We start from the raw sequence: 5,910 nt of genomic DNA, 5'->3' as shown, positions 1-5,910 counted from the left end.
CATTGTAATGAGCTAGGACATTTCAGGAGAGATTGTCCAAAGCTTGGTGGAAACCATCACCAAGGCAAATTTTGAGGTCAAGACAAAGGTGCCCAAGGCCATGGTCAAGTAGCTAGAGAAAGAACGTCAAATATTACTCTTAGAGAGATTAATAGGGAGGAAGACCCTACTATGGAAGAAGATATTGAAAAAGCAACTGTTCATGCTACATTCCACAAGAAGGGCCCAAATCATCAACATTCGATAATGTGGACACCAGCTAGTCTCACCAAGGTAAATCATTTAAAGTTTTGCTTGACTGTGGAAGTACACACTCATTTATTTCTTCCAAGTGTGCTAAGAAGTTAGGAATAGATACAGTAAATGCATCAAAATTGCTTGTGGAATTAGCAAATGGAAAGGAAGTACTTTCTATACAGCAAACTGCCAAGGTAGAGTTTAACCTATGAGAAAACCTTTCAAGTATGAGATTCAAAGTAATGAACTTAGGAGCTTATGAATGTTTACTAGAAATCGATTGGCTGATTTCCAATTATGCTCATATCCATTGCGAAAAAAGGTCAAGTTACATTTCAGGATTTGAATGGTGAAATAACAACTACACAAGGTGAAATGGAGAAACCTAAAGTTCAATTAGCAAAATCTTATCGAGTTTTGAAAGGCTTGAAGAAAGGATTACCTATTTACTTGATCAAGCTTAACAAGGTAAATCAAGATGGCCAGACAAAATAAGAACCATCCTGGTTAAAAGAATACATCGACGTATTTCCTAAAGAGCTAACTAAGCTACCTCTAGAAAGAGAAGTCGATCATGAGATCAAACTTGTCCCATGAGCCACTCGAGTTGGCAAAAAGACCTTACAAAATGTCTATTCTTGAAGCCATTGAACTAAAAGAGCAACTCAAACAACTGCTAGAACAAGGGTATGTTCGGCCAAGTAGTTCACCATGGGGAGCCCCAGTATCATTCCAAAAGAAGAAAGATGGAACTCTCTTGTAATATTTCCACACGAAATATTAATGACCCTAGACCCCGCACACCCCACGCAAGCAATTTCAAGTGGTCTCCCGCAACAAAAGACTTTGGGCAAAGTGCTCCCTCCACGTGCATCAACAAACACCAACTCCGCGTCATGTATAGGAAGTCGTGGCTAAAAATTGCAAGCCCATGCGGGAACACCCGTTCAAGGGACAAAAAGGAATAATTTTTGCAAATTTTTTTATTATTAACCCCTCCCCTTCAGCCATTGCATGGCGCCGGGGAGAGGGAATATGAGTAGGTGTTGGAGAAGCATGAGGGAGGGGAGCATGCAAATTGCCACTTGTGTGGCTATCCCCCCCCTTCAAGCCTATATATGAACCCCCCTTCCCAAGCTTGAGGGGGAGGAGGAAGTACTGATCGTGCTGCCGCCCAGGGACGTGGTGCTGCCTGCCATAGCTGTTGCCATCGCTAGTCTACTGCCACAGGCTACTGCCGCCTCCGCCTCTAATGCCATCATCTTCATCATCATCAGCATCATAATCAGCGTCTTCATCTCCCCCATCGTCATCTTCATCATCATCCCAATCACTCTCTCTCCATGTCATCTGTCTGAGAAGCTTCTAATTTGGAAGCTTCCAATAAGGCTTCCATAAGCCTTATTCACCCATACCTCTCGGGTTTTTAAAACCGAGTTTGTAAGGCCCGATTCCTGCGAGGAGGAGTAAATTAGTAGGTAGAAGGGAGTTTTGGAAATCGGATAAAGGGCAAGGAGAGTTTGCTGAGTCGAGATCTACGTCATTGATGGCTCCTAAGCAAAAGTCGCGATGCACACATGCGGGAGATTCCAACCCGAGTACGCGAGTGGACAATGCCTTGATTCTTAATGCCCAGGTTCCAATAATATTCCCGCATGAAAGGATGCATTAAGCATGTCTTTAATTCTCATAGGCAAGTTTGAATACATTGGAAAATTCATATACTCGCATCGAATTACCAAGTTAAGTTGCATGATGAGTACTTGCATGGTCAAGGTAGTTGCATTCTTGAATGTATATTGCATATATTAAAAGGTGGATTTGTCTAAAGGCATCCTTGTTGCCTTGTGAAAAGAACATCGCATATAACACATAATGCACTTAGGTAATAATTTCCTAGTTGTGACTCGTGTATGAGATAATCTTAGACGCCCATTGAATGATGTCCAAATAGTCGGAATGCATGGAAAATTGCATGCGAAGATGGTTACATTTTAGGTTGGGTTAAGTGATAAAATGAAGGATTAAATCAACAAAGGACTCATGGCATTTGCTCATGCATGGAGTTCTTTTATCAAAGCTTGAATGCATCTTCATTAAAAATATTATAGCCTTGATTTCGTTGCATTAAACGTAGGGTTTATAAGAATAATTATGAATGTAAATCAACGTCGCATAAGGCAAGGAAAAGAAGAGATCACTATAGAACCTATAGTTGCAAAAAGGTCTATGGTCTTGAATCGCATATTTGTATGGAATGTTATATCTTGCAGTTACTTGCATCTTTTAGGGGAAAGTACTTGAAAATTTAGAAGAAAGTATTTGCATCTTTAAAAGGGAAGGTCATCTTAAATCGTGGGTTGGTTAAGTAATTCACATATAATTGAATAGCTTACATGAGAATCATAAGGGTATGATTAGTTAGCATATGACGATCACCCCAATGTGCTAAGTAGGGTTAAGCTATGATAAAATTTTGCCTAGTATCGCACTTGGGATGCTGATCTAATATTTTCGATCTCAAAGGTTCTACCCACATTCACGGAATGTTAGGGTTAGCTAAACGCCCATGCAAGAATGATCTAGGGTTCTCACCCAAAGGATCAACTGACCAAATACTAGACTTCCATATGAATTTAGGGACCCTAGGACCAAAGCATTAATGGACTAGTAGGGTTAGGGTTGGGTTGGGTCAAGAGGACTCCCAAGCCCCTATCTTGATCAAAGGTATTCTTGATCAAGAAAGACCGTACGAAGAAAGATATAATCCCACAAGTCAGATACTGACACAAGCTGCAATGCCGTACGATTTTGTGTCTAAATCACAAAAATAGTATTGTCACTCCTTAGAACAAGGTTGGCGAGTTCTAAGTACAAGTCTAATTTCTAGAGGATGAGTAGTCATCCTGTTACATCACCCTTCCTTGGGGCTGATTTGCCAAGTTAGGGTAATTATGAATTGCCTAGCAAGCAATTGACCAATCAAGTGAGGACAATGGGGTTGTCCAGGTTTTATTGACCATAATATATGTGAATCTAAATTAGTGACAATTTGGATTAATGCGGTATAAACCCTACCCCAAGGAAAGAGGGCAAACAAGAAACTCAGCTTACGAAACCCTTGGGATCTTGCCAAGTCGCAATTGATCCAAGATCGAATGTTGCAAGCATTCGAGGAGAAGGAATTATACCTTAGCAGTTGGCCGTATAAACGACCATTGGAGTGCTTTTGTTTGTACACTTAGGAGCACTGTTTGTACTTCTTTTATCAAGGAACTAATGCTGGAAAAATAACTAATGCTTCAGGTTCAAAGCCTGGAGGGAGAGGCAGCATCAGTTACCTCCGATTGTCTGCCTGACCCTATCCAAGGGGGTTGTTTAGCCACGCCGGGGACATGGACCGAACCTGCCGCGAGAGGTCTCTCCGTGGGTGCTACTTGGAGTAGGAGGACGTCTGGGTGCTAGGGGAGGCTCTAGCCGTAAATCCCTTGCCTTCGGATCCTGCACAAGAGGCCGACGTGACTCGAGATGGGATCTCGAGGCCCGCATACTAGTCAACGGGTGGAACTTGGAATAGCGATCCTTGAGGATTTCTAGAATAGCCTTCGGACAGCGGATTATATGATGTATTCCAAAGATTGATAAATAAAGATCAAATGTTGAAAAGGAACTTGCTTGACATTGTTTTTTAATGTCAGTGCCTAAGTTACGTGAAGGAACCTATGATTAATTGGTTAATTAAAGAAGTTGTTTTTGCTTGTCAAACTAAATGTGGTAGGTAATTAGATAACTAAAGCAACCCGAGGAAAGTGTGATGGATGTAACCATGGGTTCATCCTATGGAAGGGTGGTCCCGGTTGGCTGGGAACTTTTCTCAAAGTAATTGACAGCAAGGTAAATGATGACCTAGAATCTTTAGAGCTAAAATCCTGATTTATGCTGTTTTAGGGGAACGGAATGGGACTATGCCTTATGGGCAGAGAGGTCGAGCTTCGTATCCCTCTTGTTTTCCATTCTCCTTGAACCAAGTGCAGTATAAATCTGCTTCGACCTTGATGTTTTTGTGTAAAGTAGTTCATCTGGGGCTCGATGCTAGCTACCATTCTAGGAACTTGCTCATTAGGAAAATCCTGATTCAGGTCGGTCCTAAGTGGAAACGGCCGGAATGCTTCCGCTTCGTGGCAGACTCGGGAAGACGTAGATCGCAAACCCCTGTCATTCCTTGGGAGTGCCGAGCGGCGCTTTCTAGACTCTCTTCCCGATGGGCTGCTAAGACGTGTCCTACAAGTGGACATGGGTATTGAGATATCAAGCTCCACTCGTGATATGCCAGGGTGACCGTTGTGCATTTATGTCACCGACTTGTCAGTTGAGATGCGGTTGGTACACCGCCCATGAATAATAGCTAGATGACAGCTATCCTTATCTACTCTAGTTCATGGCTCAGTTAGTATGCCACCTTAGTTAGTTGAGTTTGGTTTGAGACCCATATATAGCGTTCTTCTATTTCTATGTACTAGAGTTCTTTTTGGCTTACACAACTAAGAAGAGGAAAACTGTTTTCAGCCTCTACCTTTGTGTGTATTCCCTCATTGTGCAAGCAAGAAAGCTACAAGTGAGACTCCTTTCTTCTCTCCCACAATCTTGACATGGTATCAGAGCCTTGTTCATGGTAAGAAGCTCAAGAAAGCAAACCAAGTTCGCAGTGTTCTGGTAAGAGGACCAGTGTTGCTTTCATTTTTCTATTTTGGGAGCAAGTCTCTGCAGGTAGCACAACCGGAAAGTGCAAGAGTGTATTGTCTCAGATTGAGACGCCCTTCGCGGTATAGCAAGAGGGCAGTATATGCTGCGGGCGAGGGCTTTAGCCTGTGGTTGCTCTGTTTTTTTTATTTGAGGCCATTTCGGGGCCTGTTTTGGAGGCAGAAGTTTTCTGCACGCACTTAGAAAAAGGCCTAGTTTTATGCTGTGTGACCACTGTTCTACAGGTCGGTGAAAAGTTACTGTAGAAATTGCATCGTATGCATGTGCCCAGAGACATTGGGAGTTACGGAATCATCCTCGTTGCCTGTTGATGCAAAATCGTCACTAGGAAGTGACTGTGTGGTCAAATACCACTTTCGTCAGTTTTGCAGATTTGCCCTTGTGAGGCTGAAACTGTGTTCTTTGCAGTGACAGAATTTTTTACAGTGTTCTGTAATGGCGTCTGATTCTCTTTCACAGATTGTCACTAAAAAGCTTGACAACAACAACTTCCAAGCATGGAAGTTTAGAATGAAGAATTTCCTTATGGGAAAAGGATATTGGAAAGTCGTTGCAGGAAATGAAGAAGAACCAGTTCTTCCTGATGTTCCCAATCAATAGTAAATGCAGGTATTTAAAGCATGGAATGAGAGAGCCAGGAAAGTTATGTACTGGCTGTCTATCAGCATTTTAGACCCTATGATTATGCATATTCAAGATGCAAGTACGCCAAAGGAGGCATGGGATACTTTGTCAAAAATGTATAGCACAAATACGCAAGCCAGGAAAATGCAGCTCAAGCAAGAGTTGCACAATGTGCAAAGAGAAAGTATGAGCATCAATGACTACCACATGAAGGTGAAGAAGATTGCAGATGCACTTGCTTCCATTGGGTCGTCAGTGGAAGATGATGATTTAGTTTCTGTGACCTTC

The sequence above is a fragment of the Lygodium microphyllum genome, chromosome 25, assembly GCF_053477565.2.
Source record: "Lygodium microphyllum isolate KBCC chromosome 25, Lygodium_microphyllum_v1.1.10, whole genome shotgun sequence".
Taxonomy (NCBI): domain Eukaryota; kingdom Viridiplantae; phylum Streptophyta; class Polypodiopsida; order Schizaeales; family Lygodiaceae; genus Lygodium; species Lygodium microphyllum.
This window is presented reverse-complemented; position numbering follows the sequence as displayed.